The sequence below is a fragment of the Pristiophorus japonicus genome, chromosome 20, assembly GCF_044704955.1.
Source record: "Pristiophorus japonicus isolate sPriJap1 chromosome 20, sPriJap1.hap1, whole genome shotgun sequence".
Lineage (NCBI taxonomy): Eukaryota > Metazoa > Chordata > Chondrichthyes > Pristiophoridae > Pristiophorus > Pristiophorus japonicus.
In genome coordinates this window covers 73,587,638-73,603,062 of record NC_091996.1, presented here as the reverse complement: position 1 = coordinate 73,603,062, position 15,425 = coordinate 73,587,638, and positions in this window count along the sequence as shown.

Here is a 15,425-nt window from a genome sequence, read left to right as displayed (position 1 = left end):
TCATCCCCCTGCAAAACAGGTACACCGCTTTGGATACTGTTGAGGGGGATGACTCATCAGGGGAGAGCAGCAGCAGCCAAGTTCATGGCACCATGGGTGGCTCTGCTGCACAGGAGGGCAGGAAAAAGAGTGGGAGAGCTATAGTGATAGGGGATTCAATTGTGAGGGGAATAGACAGACGTTTCTGCGGCCGTAACTGAGACTCCAGGATGGTATGGTGCCTCCCTGGTGCAAGGGTCAAGGATGTCTTGGAGCGGATACAGGGCATTCTGAAAAGGGAGGGTGAACAGCCAGTTGTCGTGGTGCATCTAGGTACCAACGATATAGGTAAAAAACGGGATGAGGTCCTACAAGACGAATTTAGGAAGCTAGGAGTTAAATTAAAAAGTAGGACCTCAAAAGTAGTCATCTCAGGATTGCTACCAGTGCCACATGCTAGTCAGAGTAGGAATCGCAGGATAGCTCAGATGAATACGTGGCTTGAAGAGTGGTGCACAAAGGAGGGATTCAAATTCCTGGGACATTGGAACCAGTTCTGTGGGAGGTGGGACCAGTACAAACCGGACGGTCTGTACCTGGGCAGGACTGGAACCAATGTCCTAGGGGGAGTGTTTGCTAGTGCTGTTGGGGAGGAGTTAAACTAATATGGCAGGGGGATGGGAACCTATGTAGGGAGACAGAGGGAAGTAGAATGGGGTCAGAAACAAAAGATAGAAAGAAGAAAAGTAAAAGTGGAGGGCCGAGAAACTCAAGGCAAAAAGCAAAAAGGGCCACATTACACCAAAATCCTAGAAAGAGCAAGCCTGAAGGCTCTGTGCCTCAATGCGAGGAGTATTCAGAATAAGGTGGACGAATTAACTGTGCAGATAGCAGTTAATGGGTATGATGTAATTGGCATCACGGAGTCATGGCTCCAGGGTGACCAAGGCTGGGAACTCAACATCCAGGGTTATTCAACATTTAGGAAGGATAGACAGAAAGGAAAAGGAGGTGGGGTGGCATTGCTCGTTAAAGAGGATATAAATGCAATCGTAGGGAAGGACATTAGCTTGGATGATGTGGAATCGGTATGGTGGAGCTACGGAATACCAAGGGGCAGAAAACGCTAGTGGGAGTTGTGCACAGACCACCAACCAGTAGTAGTAAGGTTGGGGACAGCATCAAACAAGAAATTAGGGATGCGTGCAATAAATGTACAGCAGTTATCATGGATGACTTTAATCTACATATTGATTGGGCTAACCAAGTTGGTAGTAATACAGTGGAGGATGATTTCCTGGAGTGTATTAGGGATGGTTTTCTCGACCATTATGTCGAGGAACCAACTAGGGAGCTGGCCATCCTCGACTGGGTGATGTGTTATAGAAACATAGAAACATAGAAAATAGGTGCAGGAGCAGGCCATTCAGCCCTTCTAGCCTGCACCGCCATTCAATGAGTTCATGGCTGAACATGAAACTTCAGTACCCCATTCCTGCTTTCTCGCCATATCCCTTGATCCCCCGAGTAGTAAGGACTTCATCTAACTCCCTTTTGAATATATTTAGTGAATTGGCCTCAACTACTTTCTGTGGTAGAGAATTCCACAGGTTCACCACTCTCTGGGAGAGATCCCCTCTCATCCTTCTAAACTCCAGTGAATACAGGCCCAGTTGATCCAGTCATTGAAAGTTGGCATACAAGTACAGCAGGCAGTGAGGAAGGCAAATGGTATGTTGGCCTTCATAGCTAGGGGATTTGAGTATAGAAGCAGGGAGGTCTCACTGCAGTTGTACAGGGCCTTGGTGAGGCCTCACCTGGAATATTGTGTTCAGTTTTGGTCTCCTAATCTGAGGAAGGATATTCTTGCTATTGAGGGAGTGCAGCGAAGGTTCACCAGGCTGATTCCCGGGATGGCAGGACTGACATATGAGGAGAGACTGGATCAACTGGGCCTGTATTCACTGGAGTTTAGAAGGATGAGAGGGGATCTCATAGAAACGTATAAGATTCTGACGGGACGGGACAGGTTAGATGAGGGTAGAATGTTCCCGATGTTGGGAAATTCCAGAACCAGGGGACAGTCTTAGGATAAGGGGTAGGCCATTTAGGACTGAGAGGAGGAGAAACTTTTTCACTCAGAGAGTTGTCAACCTGTGGAATTCCCTGCCGCAGAGAGTTGTTGATGCCAGCTCATTGGATATATTCAAGAGGGAGTTAGATATGGCCCTTATCGCTAAAGGGATCAAGGGGTATGGAGAGAAAGCAGGAAAGAGGTACTGAGGTTGAATGATCAGTCATGATCTTATTGAGGGCCGAATGGCCTACTGCTGCACCTATTTTCTATGTTTCTACCCCTGGAGCCTGCAATCCCATCGACATTCTTATCGAGTTATGGTTCCTCTACCCGGTTCCCCTTTCCTTGTAACCACCAGTTGAGTTTCCAGGGTATCTTTTTCCCTTCATCATATCCTGCCTAACCATTTTCTTCTTCACCTTTTCAAATTTATCTCTCAGAAACTCTTCCGGTAGTTTATACCTCACCCCTACAAGGGACTTGGCAGTTTCCTTTGCCATTACTTACATCGGGGCTTTTTCCCCAGTTCCCGTTTTTCCGTCTTTACTTATGCAGATTACACCGGGGCTTTTTCTCCAGTTCCATTTTTTCCGCCTTTACTTATGCAGAGCTTTTTCCACCTTTACTTATGTGGAACCTCATTTTCTGGCTGGATAGCTAATCCGCCCTCACCGGGGTTTCCCCGATATCCTGTATACGTACTTATTCTCCCGACACACGTATTTACTTACAGTGTCCTGACGCGCCCCTCAACTGGATTTACCGGCTGCACAGACTCCGTTTCAGATTCGTTGGATCTCTTGCCGGGACTTTGGGAGAATTTCTCAAGGTAATTCTCTACTCACTCGGTTTTAGGTTGTTTTGGCTTTTTGAGTTGAATCTGCCTGTCCAGTAGATCCTGCCCGACTACGCCAAGTTGTTCGGTGTTAACTTCAAACCACCGCTCAGAGTCCGAGTCAATGCAGTTTTTATTAATAAAAGATACAAGCCGGCAGGGGAGCTATCCTTGAAGGAATGCTCAAAGAAACTGCCAGAGACATCTTATTTTATACAGTTTCAGATTATAGCATTACGTAATTACGCAAGTTACAATTAATGCATGCTGATTGATTAATACATGATTGATTGGTACAGTGTTTCCTCCAATCTGGCTTTGATATGCCTGAATTGGTAATTCTGGATACATGTTGTTTTGATTATTTTTATTTAACTCTTATCTTGTTATACAATTCAAATTCTATGTTATCTGTGTCTGTGCCCGGCGCCCAAGGCCTTTGGTCTATGAATTGGAACATCTGCTCCTCTGTGGAAGGCATCCTACAAATACTTCCCACAGTCTGAAAAACGGGCTGTGGGATCCATCTTAAAAACCTGTTAACTCCATTTTAAAACATCCCAATTATTATTATGAATTGTAATTACAATTTTTAATCTGCCCTTTCAAACAGTGATAGGTGATTCAATGTTAAGGGAACAGACAAGCATTTCTGTGGCTGCTGACATGACTCCAGGATGGTAGGTTGCCTCCCTGGTGCCAGGGTCGAGGATGCCATTGAGCGGCTGCGGGACATTCTGAGGGCAGAGGGTGAACAGCCAGAGGTCACGGTCCAGATTGGAACCAATGACATGGGTAGAAAGAGGGATGAGGCCTTGCAGGTAAACTTTAGGGAGCGAGGAGATTAAAAAGCAGGAACTCAAATGGTAGTAATCTCTGGATCACTCAGTGCCACGCGTGAGTATAGAAATGGGAGGATAGAGCAGGTGAGTGTGTGGCTGGAGAGATGGTGCAGGAAGGAGGGCTTTAGATTGGGACCGGTTCTGTGGAGGTGGGACATGTAGAAGCCGGATGGGTCGCACCTGACCAGGGCCGGGACCATTATCCTCGCTGGGGGTTTGCTAGTACTGTTGGGGGGGGGGGGGGTTAAACTCGCTTGGCAGGGGAATGGGAACCTGAGCCTAGATTCAGAAGGGAGAGCAGCAAATCTGGAAATGGAAAGCAGAAAATTAGTGAGTGAGTTTGGAAGGCAGAGGAAACAAAGGCTAGAAAATAGACAACAAAGGAGTTTGGCAGTGCTTAACGGTATATACTTCAGTGCAAGGAGTCAGGTGAATAAGGCAGAAAAGCTGAGGTGTTATTGAAGCAGTGAGGAGGGATGATATTTTAGAACAATCATCAAATGAGGCCGTATACGTTGAACTGAAGAACATAAAAGGGGCACTCACAATGCTGGGAATGTTCTATAGACCCCCAAACAGTCAGAGGGAGATAGTAAGACAAACATGGAGGCACAGTTCTGAGAAATGCAAAAACAATTCGGCAGTAATAGTCAGGGATTCCAACTCCCACAGAATCAGAGAAATCTACGGAACAGAGGAGGCCGTTCAGCCCATCGTATCCGTGCCGGCCTAATCCCACTTTCCAGATCCTGGTGCGTAGCCTTGTAAGTTACGGCACTTCAAGTGATTATCCAAGTACTTTTTAAATGTGATGGAGTTCTCTGCCTCTACCACCCTTTCAGGCAGTGGGTTCCAGACCCACATCATCCTCTGGGTGAAGACATTCTCCTCAAATCCCCTCTAAACCTCCTACCAATTACTTTAAATCTCTGCCCCCTGGCTGTTGACTCCTCCACTAAGGGGAATAGGTTCTTCCTATCCACTCTATCTAGGCCCCTCATAATTTTATACATCTCAATAAGTTCCCCCCTCAGCCTCCTCTGTTCCAAAGAAAACAATCCCAGCCTATCCAATCGTTCCTCATAGCTAAAATTGTCCAGTCCAGGCAACATCCTCGAAAATCTCTGCACCCTCTCTAGTGCAATCACACTTTTCTATAACGTGGTGACCAGAACTGCACGCAGTACTCCAGCTACGGCCTAACTAATGTTTTATACAGTTCAAGCATAACCTCCCTGCTTTTACTTTCTATGCCTCGGCTAATAAAAGCAAGTATTCCGTGTGTCTTCTTAACCACCGAACTTGCCTGTCCTGCTACCTTCAGGGATCTGTGGACATGCACTCCAAGGTCCCTCTGTTCCTCTACACTTCTCAGTGTCCTACCATTTATTGCATATTCACTTACCATGTTAGCCTTCCCCAAATGCAATACCTCTCACTTCTCCAGATTGAATTCCATTTGCCACTGTTCTGCCAATCTAACCAGTTCATTGATATCTTCCTGCAGTCTACAGCTTTCTTCTTCATTATCAACCACACAGCCAATTGTTGTATCATCTGCAAACTTCTTAATCATACGCCCTACATTCAAGTTCAAATCATTGGTATATGTACCACATAAAGCAAGGGACCAAGTACGAGCCCTGCAAAACCCCATTGAATATAGCCTTCCAATCACAAAAACACCCATCGACCATTTCCCTTTGCTTCCTGCCTGAGACAAATTTTGATCCCACTTGCCACTTTGCCTTGGATCCTATAGACTTTTACTTTTGTGACCAGCCTGCCATTTGGAACCTTATCAAAGGCCTTGCTAAAATCCATATAGACTACATCAAATTGACCTTCCTTGTTAATTCCTCAAAAAATTCAATCAAATTAGTCAGTCACATCCTTCCCTTAACAAATCCATGACAACTGTCCTTGATTAATCTGTGTTTTTCTAAAAGAAGAATTAAACTGTCCCTCAGAACATTTTTCAATAATTTACCACCGAGGTTAGGCTGACTGGCCTGTAATTACTCAGTCTATCCCTTTCTCCCTTTTTAAACAATGGTACAATGTTAGCAGTCCTCTAGCACCACACCTGAAGCGAGAGAGGATTGGAAAATGATGGTCAGAGCCTCTGCTATTTCCTCTCTTGCTTCTCTTAACAGCTTGGGATACATTTCATCCAGGCCTGTACTTAGATATGCACTTGGTGCTGTAATCTGCAAGGCTATGGACTAAGAGCTGGAAAGAGGGATTAAGCTGGATAGCTCTTTTTCAGTCGGCAACGACGTGGCGGGAACAAACAGCCTCTTTCTGTGCCATAAACTGCTCTGATTCTATGACACCAATCCCCTCCTGTCTGATATAAACCTACCCCACAGGCACTAACATCAATCCCCTCCTGTCTGATATAAACCAACCCCATTGGCCCAGAAAGATTAAACTCAGCCCGTTACTTGGACAAGTCTTGTCTCCATTCCCGGGCCGAGGGGATTGCTGTACCAGACGGGAGGGGCAACATTTGGGGGCTCTCGATTCCCCACCAATTCCCATTCCCCTTTCTAGTGGATAATGGAGGGGCCACTGTGTGTAATGTGCAAGTCAGTGAGAATTGTCTGCAAGGATTAATCAGCACTTTCTAACTGGAGATGTTAATCAGTGGAACCTTTCAGACACTGAATTGTAGATTTTGTACCAAAGACGAATTTAGGATTGAAGTAATTTTATTATAAACTAATTTCTGATGAAAGTCCCTGAATTGAGGGAAAGATCTCAGACAGTGTTTCTTAAAGGGACACTGAGCCCCGAGCACACAATCAGCAATATATCCAGAATATTAAACACCAGCCCAGTTATACATGTTTGTATCAGCAGCAGAAACAAACCCCAACTATCAGCATGAACATGGTGCAGTCCTGGATGTGATTAACAGCAGCAAATACAGCAGAACCAACCCCTGTAGACACTTGTGAACTTGCTGGTGTTTCAGCAGGAAGGATAATCGATCAAATCCCTTCCCACAAATGGAACAGGTGAACAGCCTCTCCCCAGTGTGAATTTGCTGGTGTATCAGCAGGTGGGATGACTTACAGAATCCCTTCCCACACTCAGAGCAGGTCAACGGTCTCTCCCTGGTGTGACTGCGCCGATGAACTTCCAGCTCAGATGGATAATTGAATCCCTTCCCACAGTCCCCACATTCCCACGGTTTCTCCATGGTGTGGGTGTCCTTGTGTCTCTCCAGGTTGGACCATCAGTTGAAGCATCATCCACACACAGAACACATGTACGGTTTCTCCCCGCTGTAAATGGTGCGGTGTTTTTCAGGCTGTGTGACTGGTTAAAGCTCTTTCCACAGTCAGTGCACTGGAACACTCTCACTCAGGGCCGGGCGGGGGGGGGGAGGGGGGGGTGTCTCAGTGATTTTCCAGTCACACTGTTGTTTGACATCCTTTCCCACAGACAAAAAAAAACCAAACATTTCTCCTTCCACATTAAAAGGCCGCTGATAATCAGGTCCTGATGGATCGAGTGACTCTGTCAGATCTTGATGTGCGGTTTGGTTTGAGTTTCCTGTCTGCAAATCCTCCCTTTCTAATACCCTGTAAAAGGAGTTTACAAAGCCATCATAATAAGTACAGGATAGAAAGTCAGAACAGACAATTTCAGTTTCTATGGAACATTCTGTCCTCTCGTTCCACAAAGCTGTAAATTCCCATCTCACACATTGTCTTTCCTCCCTGTGCTGAAATCCACAGAAACTGCATATCTCAAAACAATTGTTCCTCCGCTCACAGTTTTCTCCCCCAACTCTGGCTGGGTTCAGTTCTACACTCACTGGTTCCCCTCCCTCTCCCTCCCCTAAAGGTGCTGACTCTGGCTGGGTTCAGTTCTACACTCACTGGTTCCCCTCCCTCTCCCTCCCCTGAAGGTGCTGTCTCTGGCTGGGTTCAGTTCTAGAGTGGGAGTGCTAAAGTGGTAGGGGATTCAATTGCAAGGGGAATAGATAGACATTTCTGCGTCCGCAACCGAGACTCCAGGATGGTATGTTGCCTCCCTGGTGCAAGGGTCAAGGATGTCTCAAAGCGGGTGCAGGGCATTCTGAAAATGGAGGGTGAACAGCCAGTTGTCGTGTTGCATATAGGTACCAACGATATAGGTAAAAAAACGGGTTGAGGTCCTACGAGACGAATTTAAGGAGCTAGGAGCTAAATTAAAAAGTAGGACCTAAAAGTCATAATCTCAGGATTGCTACCAGTGCCATGTGCTAGTCAAAGAAGGAATCGCAGGATAGCTCAGATGAATACGTGGCTTGAGGAGTGGTGCACAAGGGAGGGATTCAAATTCCTGGGACATTGGAACCGGTTCTGGGGGAGGTGGGACCAATACAAACCGGACAGTCTGCACCTGGGCAGAACCAGAACTAATGTCCTTGGGGGAGTGTTTGCTAGTGCTGTTGGGGAGGGGTTAAACTAATACGGCAGGGGGATGGGAACCTATGCAGGGTGACAGAGAGAAATAGAATGGGGGCAGAAGCAAAAGATAGAAAGAAGAAAAGTAAAAGTGGAGGGCAGAGAAACCCAAGGCAAAAAGCAAAAAGGGCCACAATACTGCAAAATCCAAAAGGGGCAAAGGGTGTTAAAAAGACAAGCCTGAAGGCTCTGTGCCTCAATGCGAGGAGTATTCGGAAGAAGGTGGAGGAATTAACTATGCAGATAGCAGTTAACGGATATGATGTAATTGGCATCACGGAGACATGGCTCCAGAGTGACCAAGGCTGGGAGCTCAACATCCAGGGGTATTCAACATTTAGGAAGGATAGACAGAAAGTAAAAGGAGCTGGGGTGGCTTTGCTGGTTAAAGAGGATATTAATGCAATAGTAAGGAAGAACATTAGCTTGGATGATGTGGAATCTGTATGAGTGGAGGTATGAAATACCAAAGTGGGAGTTGTGTACAGACCACCAAACAGTAGTAATGAGGATGGGGACAGCATCAAACAAGAAACTAGGGATGCATGCAATAAGGGTACAGCAGTTATCATGGGCGACTTTAATCTGCATATTGACTGGGCTAACCAAACTGGTAGCAATACAGTGGAGGAGGATTTCCTGGAGTGTATTAGGGATGGTTTTCTAGACCAATATATCGAGGAACCAACTAGAGGGCTGGCCATCCTAGACTGGGTGATGTGTAATGAGAAAGGTCTAATTAACAATCTTGTTGTGCGAGACCCCTTAGGGAAGAGTGATCATAATATGCTAGTATTCTTTATTAAGATGGATAGTGATACAGTTAATTCAGAGACTAGATTTTGCACTTCACATCGCCCAGTTATGGCCCATATATGGCCTAAAACAGACTTCTATCGCCCATTTTGAGCAATAAGTGGAAACTAGGCCCAAAATAATCACCCGAAAAACAGGTGCCTAAGTTTCCACTTTGATCGCCAAGAAGATCGCCGAAATTATAGCCCACACAAGACCCATCCTAAGTTTCAGCATCTAGCATGTACTTCGCTGGGCCGATGTAAGTCCCAAAACAGTTGCTTTTTCTGGACCTAAGAGAAGGAAAATGGGCACTACGGACGCCATTTTGACTTCAATGGAAGGGTAGAGGATCAGTTGTGATTTAATTAGAGAGCTAGTTGTACTCAGAATATTGAGACAGGGTATATAAATAGGTATTATGATGTTATTTTTATTAAATAGGTTTTATATAGTATAATTTACTGAGAGCTGTAAGTTTTCATATAGTTATCATTACATTTGATTTTATATAATTAGGTTTTATATAATAGAATTTAATGATCATGAGAGCTGTAATTTTTCATATAGATATTATTACGTTTTTTTAGTGAATAGGTTTTATATAATAGAATTTATTAGAAGGTGTTATTAAAGTACTTGCATATTAATAGAATGCTCAGATATGGAATAACATCTGTATAGTTGATAACTAACTAAGAGAAAAGACACACACAATTTATTGAATTGAATATTTTTTTTTTAAATTAACAAAAATGCAAATAAAAATTGAAAAACTATCCCTCCAACCCTCCGCCCCCCGCACCAACCCACCCTTCCCTCAAATACAAAATCTTAACAATTAACAATTGATAATTAACCAATAACAACACACAAAACTAACAAAACAGGAACAAGAACAAGTGAACAAACTAAAAAAACACCCCCCTCCCTACCTGCGGCCACGTTTCCCTCCAGGTCCAGCCCCACCCTGTGTTCGCACCCCACCTGCGCGTTTTGGTCTACGCAGACCGACACCAAGACATCGTGCAGAGTGGGACGGCAAGACTTCCTGCCGTGGTGAAGATGACGGAGCGGAAGCCTGAGGCTCCACTTCCGAGTCAGGAGGAACTGTGTCCTCCGTACTCGCTTGCATGCTAGGGGTCTCGCTGCAAGCAGACACGACACCTTGGGGTGCAGCGCCGTGTCCAGCCAGCAACGCATGGCGTAGGGCATTGGTTGCGGCTGTTTGCTGCCTAATAGCCTTCCAAGGTCTCCCTTACAGTCTGTGACTGCTCAGAAGACCAGTTCGAGAAATTCGTGCAGAACTCGCTCCAGGATGCTGGAAACTGTCTCCAGTTCACAGAGAACTGGCTCCAGTTCGCAGAGAATCCCGCGAACCTCTGGATAAGGTCGCGCTCAATCGCGACCGTCTCCCTGCACAGGGAAATCAAGCTCTCTGTCTGGCCCTCCAAGGTAGGCGATCGCTCGCCACGCTGACCAGACCTCCGTGGGGTCGGCGTCTGCAATATGACGCGCCTTGGCGTTGCCACCTGCACACCGCTTGGTTCCGGTGCTTCTTCCATCTCAACCGAGATGGCCGCAGGTTGTTCCCCCCCCCCCTACAAAAAAAAATATCATCCTCCTCCTCCTCCTGCTCGTCCTCCGCCGTCTCACCCTCCTGTGAGCTGTTAGAACCAGGCTCTGCGAGTGGCACAAAGCAGTGCTCAACGGACACTTCATCTTAGAAAGATGAATGAAATTTCTAAACAACTCAAAACAATACATATCAATATTTCAATATCAATAATTTCAATGTAATGCAAAACATTGCAATACTTTTCAAAATCACAAATGCACAAGGGTTCATCAGTGTTAACATGACTTCACTCATAGATCAGACTACATCTGATCTAATGAATTATAATTGCATAACAAATGCGTAGCTACGATATTTCGCGTATGTTATTACAATGCAACTTACTATGGTGGCTGCATATGAATAATTTTTAATACTATAACATGCAACTTAGTATTAGGGTGAATTGGTAATGTAATTTTTTTTTCATTTAATGTAGTTTTTAAACTTCACATTATAAATAATTAAAATTGAGGAATTTGTTTGCAATTAATAAACATCAAGTAAATAATACATAATTTATAAACATGAGTTTTATATATGTTTTAAATACATATTAGAATCAGACATATTCTGGCAGCTGCCAGGAGGCTGTTCCACCTCTTGCGGTACTGGTCAGACGTCCGCACCTCATGGGATGCGATGTCACCACATCGACAATCTCCTGCCAGATCCGCCTGAAAGCACGGGGTGGAGGTTTCCCAAGGCTACCCCGTGTCAAGTCCTCCCACCTTGTTGATACAACATGGACTAGTGTCTCGTTATTCTCCTCACTGAAGGCTTTGGCCCTTCTTCTTTCACTTTCACTTTCATTTGGATATTGATTCGACATGGCCATTGCTGAAACGTCTGTAATGATAACTGATAACAATCTACCGACGAACTCCTCTCTCCTCTCTCCTCTCTCTTCTGCTCTCACCGACCCTCCCTTTCCTTCTGAGCATGTGCAATGACCCATGAACTCTCCAAACACAGCAAGAAAAATCGATCCAAAAAAAACATTCCACACATGCGCATAATATTGTTGCTAGGGAAGTTTTTTTTTGGACTTCGGATTCACTTGCTCTTTTTTTGGGCAATCGTGAGATCGCTGAGAAATCAGATCGCCTATTTGACATCGCTGGGGTAAGGCAGAGTGGAAAATCTCAAAAAAAAAATGGGCCTTATGCCGGCGATCAGCATGGGCGACACATCACACATCGCTGGAATAAGGCCCGTTTTTTTGGCCTTACCTAGTGGAAAGTCTAGCCCATGGGTCCTGAACTTGGGGAAAGGTAACTTCGATGGTATGAGTCGTGAATTGGCTAGAAGAGACTGGCGAGTGAAAGGGTTGACGGTGGATAAACAATGGCAAACATTTAAAGATCACATGGATGAACTTCAACAATTGTACATCCCTGTCTGGAGTAAAACTAAAATGGGGAAGATGGCTCAACCGTGGCTAACAAGGAAAATTAAGGATAGTGTTAAATCCAAGGAAGAGGCATATAAATTGGCCAGAAAAAGCAGCAAACCCGAGGACTGGGAGAATTTTGTAATACAGCAGAGGAGGACAAAGGGTTTAATGAGGAGGGGAAAAATAGAGTATGAGAGGAAACTTGCTGAGAACATAAAAACTGACTGCAAAAGCTTCTATAGATATGTGAAGAGAAAAAGATTAGTGAAAACAAACGTAGGTCCCTTGCAGTCAGATTCAGGTGAATTTATAATGGGGAATAAAGAAATGGCGGACCAGTTAAACAAATACTTTGGTTCTGTTTTTATGAAGGAAGACACAAATAACCTTCCGGATATACTAGGGGACCGAGGGTTTAGTGAGAAAGAGGAGCTGAAGGATATCCTTATAAAGCGGGAAATTGTGTTAAGGAAATTGATGGGATTGAAGGCCGATAAATCCCCGGGGCCTAAAAGTCTGCATCCCAGAGTACTTAAGGAAGTGGCCCTAGAAATAGTGGATGCATTGGTGATCAATTTCCAACAGTCTATCGATTCTGGATCAGTTCCTATGGACTGGAGGGTAGCTAATGTAACATCACTGTTTAAAAAAAGAGGGAGAGAAAAACGGATAGTTATAGACATCACTAGTGGGGAAAATGTTGGAATCAATTATTAAAGATGAAATAGCAGCGCATTTGGAAAGCAGTGACAGGATTGGTCCAAGGCAGCATGGATTTATGAAAGGGAAATCATGCTTGACAAATCTTCTGGAATTTTTTGAAGATGTAACTAGTAGAGTGGACAAGGAAGAACCAGTGGAGGTGGTGTATTTGGACTTTCAGAAGGCTTTTGACAAGGTCCCACACGAGAGATTGGTGTGCAAAATCAAAGCACCTGGTATTGGGGATATTGTACTGACGTGGATAGAGAACTGGTTGGCAGACAGGAAGCAGAGAGTCGGGATAAACGGGTCCTTTTCAGAATGGCAGGCAGTGCCCAGTGGAGTGCCGCAGGGCTCAGTGCTGGGACCCGAGCTCTTTACAATATACATTAATGATTTAGTTGAAGGAATTGAGTGTAATATCTCCAAGTTTGCAGATGATACTAAACTGGGTAGCGGTGTGAGCTGTGAGGAGAACGCTAAAAGGCTGCAGGGTGACTTGGACAGGTTAGGTGAGTGGGAAAATGCATGGCAAATGCAGAAGAATGTGGATAAATGTGAGGTTATCCACTTTGGGGGCAAAAACACGAAGGTAGAATATTATCTGAATGGCGGCAGATTAGGAAAGGGGGTGGTGCAATGAGACCTGGGTTCACGGTTCATCAGTCATTGAAAGTTGGCATGCAGGTACAGCAGGCGGTGAAGAAGGCAAATGGTACGTTGGCCTTCATAGCTAGGGGATTTGATTATAGGAGCAGGGTGTTCTTATTGCAGTTGAACTTGGCCTTGGTGAGGCCTCACCTGGAATATTGTGTTCAGTTTTGGTCTCCTAATCTGAGGAAGGACGTTCTTGCTAGTGAGGGAGTGCAGTGAAAGTTTACCAGACTGATTCCCGGGATGGTGGGATTGACATATGAGGAGTGACTGGATCAACTGGGCCTTTATACACTGGAGTTTAGAAGGATGAGAGGGGATCTCATAGAAACTTACAAGATTCTGACGGGACTGGAGAGGTTAGATGCGGGAAAAATGTTCCCAATGATTGGGAGGTTCAGAACCAGGGGACACAGTCTTAGGTTAACGGATAGGCCATTTAGGACTGAGATGAGGAGAAACTTCTTAACTCAAGAAAGTTGTTAACCTGTGGAATTCTCTATCGCAGAGAGTTGTTGATGCCAGTTCATTGGATATAGTCAAGAGGGAGTTAGATATGGCCCTTACGGCTAAAGGGATCAAAGGGTATGGAGAGAAATCAGGAAAGAGGTTTGGAGGGAATGGTCAGCCATGATCTTGTTGAATGGTGGTGCAGGCTCGAAGAGCCGAATGGCCTACTCCTGCACCTATTTTCTATGTTACACTCACTGGTTTCCCTCCCTCGCCCTCCCCTGAAGGTGCTGACTCTGGTTGGGTTAAGTTCTACACTCACTGGTTCCCCTCCCTCTCCCTCCCCTGTAGGTGCTGACTCTGTCGAGGTTCACTTCTACACTCACTGGTTCCCCTCCCTCTCCCTCCCCTGTAGGTGCTGACTCTGTCTGGGTTCACTTCTACACTCACTGGTTCCCCTCTCCCTCCCCTGAAAGTGCTGACTCTGGCTGGGTTCAGTTCTACACTCACTGGTTCCCCTCTCCCTCCCCTGAAAGTGCTGACTCTGGCTGGGTTCAGTTCTACATTCACTGATTCCCTTCCCTCTCATAGAAACATAGAAAATAGTGCAGGAGTAGGCCATTCGGCCCTTCGAGCCTGCACCACAATTCAATGAGATCATGGCTGATCATTCATCTCAGTACCTCTTTCCTGCTTTCTCTCCATACCCCTTGATCCCTTTAGCAATAAGGGCCATATCTAACTCCTTCTTGAATATATCCAATGAACTGGCATCAACAACGCTCTGCAGTAGGGAATTCCACAGGTTAACAACTCTCTGAGTGAAGAAGTTTCTCCTCATCTCAGCCCTAAATGGCTTACCCCTTATCCTTAGACTGTGTCCTCTGGTTCTGGACTTCCCCGACATCGGAAACATTCTTCCAGCATCTCACGTGTCCAGTCCCGTAAGAATTTTATATGTTTCTATGAGATCCCCTCTCATCCTTCTAAACTCCAGTGAATACAGGCCCAGTCGATCCAGTCTCTCCTCATATGTCACTCCTGCCATCCCGGGAATCAGTCTGGTGAACCTTCGCTGCACTCCCTCAATAGCAATAACATCCTTCCTAAGATTAGAGACCAAAACCGAACACAATATTCCAGGTGAGGCCTCACCAAGGCCCTGTACAATTGCAGTAAGACCTCCCTGCTCTTATACTCAAATCCTCTTATCGGCCTTCAATCCCATCAATTTCCCTAACGCAATTTCCCGCCTAATAAGGATTTCCTTCAGTTTCTCCTTCTCACTAGACTCTCAGTCCCCTAGTATTTCCGGAAGGTTATTTGTGTCTTCCTTTGTGAAGACAGAACCAAAGTATTTGTTCAACTGGTCTGCCACTTCTTTGTTCCCCATTATGAATTCACCTGAATCTGACTGCAAGGGACCTACGTTTGCCTTCACTAATCTTTTTCTCTTCACATATCGATAGAAGCTTTTGCAGTCAGTTTTTATGTTCCCAGCAAGCTTCCTCTCATACTCTATTTTCCCCCTCCTAATTAAATCCTTTGTCTTCCTCTGCTGAATTCTAAATTTCTCCCAGTCCTCAGGTTTGCTGCTTTTTCTGGTCAATTTAT